Raw genomic sequence first — 12716 nt, 5'->3', positions numbered from 1 at the left:
TGGCTATCGATAGATTATCAGCCGTTTTAATTTTATTTATTTATTTCAGACTAAGGCCGAAGTGGCCTGTGCGGTATATAAGAGTCTTCTCCATTCGGCTCGGTCCATGGCTACACGTCGCCAACCACGCAGTCTACGGAGGGTCCGCAAGTCATCTTCCACCTGATCGATCCACCTTGCCCGCTGCGCACCTCGCCTTCTTGTGCCCGTCGGATCGTTGTCGAGAACCATTTTCACCGGGTTACTGTCCGACATTCTGGCTACGTGCCCGGCCCATCGCAGTCGTCCGATTTTCGCGGTGTGAACGATGGGTGGTTCTCCCAACAGCTGATGCAATTCGTGGTTCATTCGCCTCCTCCACGTACCGTCCGCCATCTGCACCCCACCATAGATGGTACGCAGCACTTTCCTTTCGAAAACTCCAAGTGCGCGTTGGTCCTCCACGAGCATCGTCCAGGTCTCGTGTCCGTAGAGGACTACCGGTCTAATTAGCGTTTTGTAGATTGTCAGTTTGGTACGGCGGCGAACTCTATTCGATCGGAGCGTCTTGCGGAGTCCAAAGTACGTACGATTTCCAGCCACTATGCGTCTCCGAATTTCTCTGCTGGTGTCATTTTCGGCAGTCACCAGTGAGCCCAAGTACACAAATTCTTCTACCACCTCGATTTCGTCACCACCGATGCAAACTCGCCGTTTTAAAGTGTCATTAAATAAAAGTAATGCCTTCTTAGATTTTCGGCCTACATACTCTACTAAAATTGAAGAAATTCCTAGAATATTTTCCGGTCCTAAATTATTCTAAAATCTAAAAAGTTTCTGCTTTTTTAAGATTTACATTCCAAATGAACACCATAGGTATTAGAGTCATTTATAATAGTCTTCTTTGTCTCTTTGCAAAGCATTAGAGTTTTAAATATAATAAGTTTATACAAAATAATTCCTGTAACCAATCTCCGTTTTGGTAAGAGTTTACTAGATTTTATAATCTTAATAGAATTTTGCCAAGTTCTAAGATCATATATGATTTATATCATTGGAGGTAACAACAACGATATCTTTTTGTTTTATAATTCTGAAAACAAATTGAATTGAATTTTCTTTATTTACGAGATTTCGGCCCCAATTCTGAAAAAAAAACATGAGAAATTGAGTAATTACACAGAGAACCAACAGTGATGTTTGGGACTGACACCATCTTCAATGTGTAAGAACTGGTGATTAAAAAAATAAGCAATACCAGCGCCGGCCGTGTCCGAATGCAGGTCAATTGGGGGAACAGGAAGAAAAATGTTGACGTGATACTCGCTTTGATAGAAGCCGACGAGTCATCTGCACTTCCACGAGAAATCGCTGGGATGTTGGATATATGGGGAAGGTAGTTTAGTAGGGTTCGTTTTGGTGAACGGTATGCCGGGTGTCGCGTGTGGTTTGATCAAGAATAACTGCACTCGAATGCGAATTTTAATTAATGATTTGTTTATTAAGCCTCAGACGCACTAATAAATTAACTTACCAACCACACAAAGCAAATCAATTTATGTAAATTATTGCACGATTGTTCTACTTGTTTAACGAAACGCGATAAGATGCGCACTGCTTTCTATTTTTCCAGAATTTCACTCACCAGCACACAGCAGAATAAAGCATTCTGACGATCACGCGATTATTCTGCGTGGTCAATTAAACACGATAACGCAGTGCGTAGATTGAGTGAAGTATCCAGTTTTCTGCGAGCGAGAATGGCCGCCAGCTTGCCTGTGGGCTAGTCTCTGATTTGACGTTTGTGGAGGTCAACTGCACCCACCGTTCCAACATTATGACCAATATAATAAAATGCTGATAAGTGGATTCAGGCTTGGAACATCATGGAAGCCTTGGTTGATTTGGTAGGCCATTTTACTCAAACTCCAGGACAATTTGAAGATCTTTCAACATCTCATATGCTTCAATTTGAGACGCCACTTACTTACTTATGGATCCTGTACCTAGACTGGCCCAGGAAACAAAAAGTTGTCGAATTCCATGGGGCACCTCCCAGGATTGTGTCTTTGGGTGAGAAAATCAATCTCTCAACATTTCAGCTCAATCGCTTGTTGCATAAGCTGGCGCATTTGATTTGAAGTTTGTATGGGGATTTAATTCAAAATATATAGGAAAATACACCTCCGTCACTCATTCGATCTGGAAATTGATTCTGATTGCTCGATTGACCTCAGAATTGCAAAAACGGCAGTTGGCATGCTACAGAACAATTTCACAGAACATTGTATGATGATTAAATGAACTTTTATATAGGTCTCGGCTGATACGATTCGATCAATAAATCCAAAAATACACAATTTAGCTCTTAATAAATCAGGAGCGCTCGGCAAGGTCGTTTAGCTTTTTCTGCATATCAGAGCGCCGTTACGCGAGGAGTGCAACGTCATCAGCCAATTCGAAGTCGTTTAGGTGCTGGTTATGGGCTGACATAACAGCCCGCGGTTTGGTTCACGGTCAATCGCATCTACCAGAATCTCATCGATTACGATGAGGAACAGTAACGGTGATATAATACATCCTTGCCTCACATCAGCTACGACCCGGATAGGGTCGGACAGGACCCCATTGTGCAGCACTCTACACGAAAAGGCCTCGTACTGTGCTTCGATGAGGCCGATGATTTTCTCAGGAACCCCCTTGCGTCTCAGGGCGCTCCACATATTCTCGTGATTGAGACGGTCGAAAGCTTTTTCGTAGTCAATGAATACCAAGTAAAGGGACTCTTGGAATTCGTTGACCTTCTCCAGAATGGTGAGGAGCGTGACAATATGGTCAACACAGGATCTTCCGGCACGGAATCCGGCTTGCTACCGCCGGAGAGTCGCATCGATCTTCTCCTGAATCCGGGCTAGTATAATGTTGCACAGAACTTTGAGAGCGGTACACAGCAACATAATGCCTCGCCAGTTATCGCATACAGTCAGGTCACCCTTTTTGGGCACCTTAACTAAGATACCTTGCATCCAGTCGACCGGGAAAGTTGCGGTGTCCCAGATATTACGAAATAAACGATGCAGCAGTTGAGCGGATGTCATGGGGTCAGCTTTGAGCATCTCGGCTGATATACGGTCGACCCCTGGGGCTTTATTTGATTTCATGCTTTGGATGGCTGTTTGAATCTCTAGCAGTGATGGAGCTTCGGTATTGACGCGTGTTATAAGTCGGATCCTAGGCAGATCATGCCGAGGTGGTGATGACCTGGCTGGCACTTGAAAAAATTGTTTGAAGTGCTCGAACCATAATTTCAGCTGGTCAGTTGAGTCGGTCAATAACTGATCATTCGCGTCTTTCACAGGCATCATTGCATTCATCTTCGCCCCGGATGACTCGGAGGACATAATTGGGCTGATACCGCGGCAGGGCACATCATGGAAGCCTTGGTTGATTCGATAGACCATTTTACTCAAATTCTAGGACAATTTGAAGATCTTACAACATGTCATATGCCTGAAATTGAGACGCAAGTGAAGGACAAATACTCGGAGGAAATAATTGGGTTTGTACCGCGGCTGCGGACATCATGGAAGCCTTGGTTGATTCAGTTGACCATTTGATTCAAACTCCAGGACAATTTGGAGATATTATAACATCTCATATGCCTGCCTTTGTGAGGCGAGTAAAAGACACATATTCAGAGGACATAATTGGGTTGATGCCGCGGCAGGTGGCATCATGGAAGCCTTGGTTGATTCGATAGACCATTTGATTCAAACTCTAGGACAATTTGGAGATCTTACAACACCTCATATTCTTGGATTTGAGACGCAAGTGATAGACAAATACTCGGAGTACATAATTGGGTTGGTACCGAGGCTGGAGACATCATGGAAGCCTTGGTTGATTCGGTAGACCATTTGATTAAAACTCCAAGACAATTTGGAGATCTTACAACATCTCAAATGTCTGGATTTGAGACGCAAGTGAAAGACAAAGGCCATTGACATACTGACGCATTTGCGTGCGCGAACGCGTCCAAGCACTCGTGAAGCAGAATATTAGCAAGAGAAATTCTTTTGTCTTGGACGCCTTCGCGTACGCATACGCGTTAGTATTTTACCAGACTAAGGCCGGAGTACGTCGCCAACCACATAGTCTGCGAAGGGTCCGCAAATCGTCCTCCACCTGATCGATCCACCTTGTCCGCTGTACATCTTGCCTTCTTGTTCCCGTCGGATCGTTGTCGAAAACCATTTTCACCGGATTACTGTCCGAAATTCTGGCTACTTGCCCGGCCCACCGCAGTCTTTCGATTTTCGCGGTGTGAACGATGGATGGTTCTCCCAACAGGTGATGTAACTCGTGGTTCATTCGCCTCCTCCACATACCGTCCGCCATCTGCACCCCACCATAGATGGTACGCAGCACTTTCCTTTCGAAAACTCCCAGTGCGCGTTGGTCCTCTACGAGCATCGTCCAGGTCTCGTGTCCGTAGAGGACTAGCGGTCTAATAAGGGTTTTGTACATAGTCAGTTTGGTACGGCGGCGAACTCTATTCGATCGGAGCGTTTTGCGGAGTCCAAAGTACGTACGATTTCCTGCCTTGATGCGTCTCCGAATTTCTCTGCTAGTATTGTTATCGGAGGTCACCAGTGAGCCCAAGTAAACGAATTGTCCTCTCTTAAGCCTCTTCCTATCATGTACATACTTCGTCTTCGACGTGTTGATGACTAGTCCGATCCGTTTAGCTTCGCTTTTCAGTCTGATGTAGGCTTCTTCCATCCTCTCAAATTTACGTGCCATAATATCCATGACGTCGGCGAAACCAAATAACTGGACGGACTTTGTGAAAATCGTACCACTCGCGGCGATCCCTGCGCTTCGTATTACTCCTTCCGAAGCAATGTTGAATAGACACGAAAGACCATCACCGTATCAGTTTATCCGAATATCCGTTTTCGTGCATTAGCTGACATAGCTGGTCCTGATCGATTGTATCATATGTGGCTTTGAAGTCGATGAATAGATGATGTGTGGGCCCGTAGTATTCGTGGCATTTCTGCAATACCTGACGTACGGCGAACACCTGATCTGTGGTAGAGCGTTCACCCATAAGCCCCGCCTGGTACGGCCCACGAGCTCTCTTGCAATTGGTGTTAGTCGGCGGCATAAAATTTGGGAGAGTACCTTGTAGGTTCAGCATTGTGTTTGCGCGGTAGTTGCTACAATCCTGCTTATTGCCTTTTTTGTAGATGGGACACACGACACCTTTCATCCACTCCTGCGGCAGAACCTCATCCTCCCAAACCTTGGTAATTACCCAGTGCAGCGCTCTAGCCAGGGCCTCACCACCGTGTTTAAACAGCTGTCCTGGTAGTTGATCAACTCCAGGGGCTTTGTTGTTTTCAGCCGGCCGATCTCCTCCTGGATTTCCTCGAGATTCGGAGCCGGAAGTCGCATGTCCTGCGCGCGTGCTCCTAGGTTCATTACCATATCACCACCGTTGTCTACCACATCGCCATTCAGGTGCTCTTCGTAGTGTTGTCGCCACTTTTGGATCACCTCACGCTCGTTCGTAAGAAAGTTCCCGTTTTCCAATCGCTAGTCTCTTTCCGTCGCAGTGGTCTTCGCCGATGGTTCCGGTCCTTGTTGATTGTTCATTGCGTATGTTTTTTCAAAGGCTGGCTTGCAGGACCTGACACCAAACCCCCTAAATTTCCGATGGACCATTCCTCTTATTTCCGGTGAACCATGATTATAGTCCACTTAGAGTCCCTCGCTGCCACTCGGACGATGATCTGCCGTCCCTAAAATGAAAAACAGACGCTGTTGTGATTCGATCCTGACATGGAGAGCAGACGCTCAGTAAGATTTGCACCTCCGGAGAGGAGCAAACCCCCTTCCCTGTCAGCATACGATCATAGCTCCTACCGGGGTTGGTTAACCGATCTTCCCTAAGGTTGCTCGTATCCCGGCCAGCACCACGAGGAGGTAGGGATAGGAGTTGCTGGGTAAGAGGCTAAGGACCGCAAGATGGCGTCTATTTTATTCCTTCAGGTACGCGAAGTACCAATGGTACACTTTATCCAGCATTTGCCGTGCCAAAGGACTCATGATTCTAAGATAATTACGGCTGGTTCCATTCTGGTAATCCATGCTAACTGAATGCAACAAAACAATTGAATGTCAGTCTGAGCTATCTAGTTAGAATTGTTTGCAAAAACATTTCTTGGTTCTGCGTAATCAAGTGTCCGAAGCTTGAAACGATGTTTGAGTAATATGAATCCCATGCAAGCTGCTGTCAGAAGTTCGAATCAAACAAAAGCCGGACATTTTCAATAATTACAAACATTGTACGTAATATTTTGCATATATTAGGCTCATAGTTCAAAGATGAGTTCTATACTTTGGGGTCGTAATAGTGATTAGAACGGTGTGGCTTAAAATGTGTATTAACAGATTGGTTCTATTGCAGAAAGTGCTCAACTGCCCATGATTTCATAGTTGACGTAACAACCATTGCATTTTCGCACGTATTTCGAATAATTTAGGGACAAATATCGCACTTTTAAAACATTTCAACCAGTAAGCACTTGAATGAGGCTTGGAACATGTAACGTTACGATGTTACAGCGGTCGAATAACCTTAGTAAACGCATAATAAATCAAACTCACTGAAATTCCGAATGGTTGATACGTCAACTATGAAATCATGGGCAGTTAAGCGCACGAAGTTTGAATTTGCACGGTAATAAATTTCGTGGTTTGAGTCATTGAGTCAAATTAAAACCTTTCGCAGAATGAAGCTGCAGTGCTCAAGCTGCCATGTATGGTGTGAAAGGAATAGGAAGCTTACCCCTAAACTGTATAAAACGAAACGCTGCCAAAGCAAGTTTACATGGCTATCTTATAGGTAACTAAAGCTTGAGTCATTTGGTATTGGGACGCAAAAAAACTGATTTATTTCAGAGTCATATTATTGAAATAAAAATGTTAAGTACTGAAAATGGAGGTTATTTATTGATCTTTAAAGAAAAAATTGCGAAAAAATTATTCCGATTTCGTTTTTATGAAATCTCGAGCTTTTCTTCGAACACCACTCATCATATTTTGGACACTCTGTTGGATTACCTGAGCGGCCATTTTGTACCACCATCTCTTCATCTCTGTCGCATCCTTAGTCACCTTTCCACTTTTTTTCAACTTCTGCTTGACAATCGCTCAATATTTCTCAATTGGGTGAACCTAAGGGTGGATTGACGTCCTATTCGAAAAAATCCACCCCGTTACCCCCACTTCAGCACTTCTCTTCTGTAATGACAGCTTGCCAAATCATGCCAAAACTTTACAGGTCCTTTGTGGGCTTTAATGTACGGAAGAATACGCTTTTTCAGACACTCCTGCTTCTATAGTTGGGAATTCATAGTCATGTTTGTCACGAAAACCTGTTTTTTTGTTCTCAGAATTAGCTTGACCTTGGCCAGATCATTAGTTTTCTTGCGAATTAATTGGCAAAAACTTGCTCGGCACATCACCTCGTCCAGTAGCTTTATAAAACTTTTGTCCAGGAAGCTGCCCACAATCTAATTTCAACGATTTTGCGATTTTTGAGCCTGACCACGTCGGATTTTCGAAGTGGGTGTCCAAAATTAGCTTTCGATTCGGAAGTCGTTGTGGTCCAGAAGGAAAGAAATAAAAAATAGGAAATTTGAACAATATTTTTTTCTAAAATCTATAATTCAATATCTTTTCATTCATGATTGCAAATCGGTCCATTGGTTCAAAAGTTATGAAGGTTTGAATTTTTTTGGGAAACGCTGTTTTTTTTTAAAGCAAAACAAAAAAATACGGGTCTATTTATTTTCGGTAGAGATCATTCATTCACATTTCGAGCAAAAATGGAGATTTTTTTCCACTCTATTCTTTTTTCATGGAATCGCTGATATTTGTTTTGAGTGCTTTTTTCGCAGCTTGCTGTGAGTTGGAAACTTAATTTTGTTTATGAAATCCAAACCTTGGCGACAAAAAAATCCAAATGGAGACTAAGCTTATATTGTACCGCTCATAAAAAAACTATTCCTCCGCTTATTTTTGGTCTCAACAAAAATACCCGATAGATAGCCGCCTAGGAAAAACATACCTTTAGAGAAAAAGGTACCTCTATATGTTTGAATATTTGGCCGCCACGTAACGGTGAATTCTTTGATAGCACGTGCTATTGTACTGCGGATAAAGTTTACACATCTATGAGAGCCTTGGAAAATGATTACAAACGTCTAGATTGAGATACCTAACTTACATAAAGAAAGGATGTTAAAACACAATATGTAATAGTTTATTCATTTCTTGAAAATGATCAAACTGATCAATGTTACCCCGGCGATCAAAGTTCATTTCTTCTTAATTTTAAGCCAAAGTTTTAAAAAGCGCTTACCAACAAACCATAATATTGAATTGTTTAAAAATGTATAAAGTCGACGAAATCTAGCTATTTCGGCATTCAAGTTTTAATTATTTCGGAAAAATTAGGTGGAAGAAACGTATGCGTTAAATGATTTCACCGAAAGAAAATCTGACTTTTAAGAATGCATTACATTTTTGTAATACATTCATTTTTGAAGAAGAATACTTCTTTGATTTTGTTTAGTATTTCTTCACCCCTGTTTAACATTCCAGAATTATGAAATACAGTATTCCCATAACTGCGCAATGATACACTCACAGTCCAACGCCTCACTATATCCATGGCCACAAATATCAAAAAGTGATCCTCTGATCTCAATCCAAACTAATATAAACATAATCCAAGCGTTTTTTGCCACACTTCCTTATCCTACGCCTACAATATAGTACATAACCACCCCGCATTCTCATATGTGAAAACCTTGCAAGCTCGAAATGGCTGCATGAGAGTAGAAAACTAAAATAGAAAAGCGCCCTAGCCTGTCTTGATTAACTTTACTGAAATTAATTTAATTTTTGCTGTTTTATTAAAATTAGAAAGACGCTTTTTCGCAGCAAACCAGCCAGCCAGCGCGCAGCAGTGGATGTCAAGTGAGGAGGTAGCTAATGCGTCGCTTTTGGTCGCCACCGCCGCACCAGTCAGTGTGCCTACAGGGAGGACGAAATGGCGAAAGGCTTATGTCGTTTCCCGCGCCCTACCGGTTCGGATGCTGCTGCTGATGCTGCCGGTGATCCCTTTCTAGCCTTCTCTGTGTGTAGTGTGGCGGCCTCGCAATGGAGGATGTGCCCGCTGCTACAGGACTACGTGGACGGTGCTTGTGTTCACTCGCGCCATTTCGGGGTGGGCTCATGTGTGAAGTTTTCCGAAATGAGAGAGTTTTAGGCGAAATTAGTTTTTGTCGAAATTGAAAATTTCGAATGTGATTAAATTTTAGTGGGTTTGCGTGGAGCATCCTCGTGGAAAGGGGTTCGCTTACGAGAAGACTGTCCTGGGAATAAACGAGGCCTTTCCGGGTTTGAAATATTTACGCTTGCAAATTGGTTTTATTTAATTACGGTGTATTTTGAAGATTAGGTAATTTCGGTTTAATAGACTGATCTTATATGTTGCTTTTGATGAACAAACGAAAGGATAGTGTGTCAATTAAAATTTCAAAATTTAAAACTTTACAATAATTAGCGGAATTTGGATTCAAAAGATGTTATGGAAAATCAACATTAAATCGCAAGTGGATTTTGGAACCAAGAATGAAAATTTTTAAAATAGCCGAGAGAATAATTGAAACACGACCACACCCTAACTATTAAATGATTGCTGAGTGGGAGTTTATCAACCGTCAATGCCATTTATCTTCACCCCAGCCCCCACCGAAGAAACTTCAATTTGTGAACAACTACTATACAATTACTCTTAACAAATGCTATTTCGATCAAATGTAATTTATCCCATACATGTAGCAACTTTTCAACCTGTGCTAATCAACAGTCAATCGGTTTAGTGGATGACTATCGGGGTCTGCTAGAAAAATGCATCTCATATAAAAGTTCTTGAAACCAATTCTATGCAACTATGTTCATCGCTACTCTTGGAATGACGGTCTTCGGTATAAAATTCGGCCAATCTTGTATTTGTCTGACACCGTCCTTGCTAGAGCCAACAGATTCTAAATAATTTGAGTTTAATTGTCAGTAACGTTCGAGTTAAAACAGTCACATGATGGATGGTCTGTTTATACCATGCTGAGGGAAATGCGACTATCCTCCATCGTCGTTTACAAACTGTTAGGGTCCTGCCGTTCTGCATTCACTCCCCTCGTGGCCAAAGCGAAAATTTTAATCACTGACCAATGGTCACCGTTATTGCGCCTCATCGTGTTCGCTTCCAACCCTCAACGATTTCATTCTCTCTTGTAGTATGGTGATTTCCCCCGAGCATCCTGTGTTAAAGAGCTCAGCCAGGTCATCGTGTGCCGTGACAACATTGGTCAATTGACCCCAAATTTTGTGCTGACCCTTTTCGTTGGCTCGCATGCTATCTTTGATTTTTTTTCGGGAACATATGCACTAGATGACCGCACCAGCTGGACATGAACTTTGCCGATTTGCATACACGAGCCACGTCGTAATTTATGGCTGCATGTACCTAGGCTGTGTTCTGCATTTTTTACGCCGCCCTTCAGGAAAGAAGGTGCGCCTTTTTTCGACGAACTTGCGCTTCCTTCTAAGTTGATTGTTATTTATTGGATTTGCAGTTGGGATTTTGCGGTCATTTGTTTTGCCCTACTGGATGTTGTCTGCTGGGCAGGGCTTGTGCGGTAGGAAATGAGTGATAAATTTGTTTTTATTGCTCTCGAAGGACGGGTACTGGCGTGGACGGCTAATAACTGTTAGATTTATATTCGCATTGATTCGGATATAGGGAGGAGATGCTATTTCAAAAAAACTTTTTTTTGTTTGGATTTTCGTACTCACTAGAACTAAACTTACCCTTTACACTTAGTATGGGAAACTATTTTTTACCTCAGATTCAGATCAGATTCCCTCAGGGTTCACCAGGAATCCTTTCGGAATATCCTCAGAAAGTTCCTTCAAAAATATCTACAGGATTTTTTTTTGCAAATTCCAAAAATTTTTTTTAATTTCTAAAGGATTTTTTCCGGAATTTCTCCCAAATGTTGATTATGAACTCTCTTAGGAATTTCCCAGGAAGTTCTTCCAGAAATTCTTGCGAAAGTTCTTCAAGGAATTACTTCTGAAATTTATTCGAATACTTTTCAAGGAATTCTCTCGGAAATTCCTTAACAAATTGCTGAAGAAATATCTCCTAGAATTTCTGAGGAAACTCATGTAAGTACTCTTTCTTATTGTATTCCAGGAATTTATGTGGACATTCTTTTCCAAAATACTACTAGCATTTCTTCGGAGATTTCTTCAATAACTGCATTAGCAAATCTCCAGATGGTGCTTATTTTTGGAGGTGTTTATATAACACATTTTCAAGTTTGTTTTTTCTTCAATGTGCCAGGCTATGTGCCTGGTGTTGAAAATTTGATCTTATCTTTAGCCATCTGAGCTGCGGAGGTCGTCGGAGGTGTTTGCCCTTTTTCTGGGTGTTCTGACCGTCGCAACATATTTGCAACCTCTTCTCGACGCAAGACTAACATTTCTATACACCTGCAATGCAAATTCAACTGTTTGTTTGTTTGTTTGTTTATTTGTGACACTTTAACACTAGGATAGTGCATTCGACAAATTCAACAAATTTAATAGCTAGTCGTCAAAAATGACCAAAAATAGACACTAAATAATTTGTAAATTTGAAGCAATCGTTTGTTAGATTCATGTTATCTATTAGATAAATTGACATTTTCATGGAGCATCACATGTAGTTTAATTTGCCAACTATTTGTGTTAGTATGCTCATAACTTCTGGAACAGTATATAATCACCATCAACGCGATTTAAGGTTTCTGAGCTCCCATGTGTACGTTGCCGCAACAACTGGCTAAGATTTAGTTGGTTATATATATTCGTCGTGAACGCGGTATTTGAGAATGAATTATCCGATATGGGGATTGGAGAATTCGCATGATCTCATCACTTTTATTGATTATGAAAAAACAACAACAATTATGGTTTGTATTTTTGTTTTACTCTGCAAAAAATGAATTTAATGATTTTCACTTGTTCTGTATCCACTGACGGAAATAGGTGATATCGCCTTACAATTATTCCACCATATATCACGTCAAGTTAGGGGCAGCAGGGACTATGTCCAAGGGCTTGACGATCCCTCCCCAGGCCATCTGCGAGTTGTGGCGCCTGCCTAGGATGTGGTGGGGTTTGACAGTGGGCCCTGTTAAACCTCTATAAAAAGCTGCATGAATCCGCAAGTAGGCTCCGCCAAACCGACCGTGTGCTGCTCAAAGCGAACAAGCCCAAGTCCTGGTGTTAGGTGGGACGCTAAACAGCCCTGACACGACGGCCCTCCGACGAGACAGGAGGTTTGCGCAGGCCCAATAAGCCGCCTTTAAAAACAACTATTACGAACGACATAGAAGATAATACGACTCGATATAATCGGCAACGACCTAGGCGACGAATAAAGGATCACGATTGGAAGCTTGGAACATGGAACTGCAAGTCGCTAGGCTTCGCAGGTTGCGACAGGATAATCTACGATGAATTACATCCCCGCAACTTCGATGTCGTAGCGCTGCAGGAAATCTGCTGGACAGGACAGAAAGTATGAAAAAGCGGGCATCGAGCGGCTA

This window comes from Armigeres subalbatus, chromosome 3 (assembly GCF_024139115.2).
Source record: "Armigeres subalbatus isolate Guangzhou_Male chromosome 3, GZ_Asu_2, whole genome shotgun sequence".
Lineage (NCBI taxonomy): Eukaryota > Metazoa > Arthropoda > Insecta > Diptera > Culicidae > Armigeres > Armigeres subalbatus.
Note: the sequence above shows the minus strand (reverse complement) of the source record.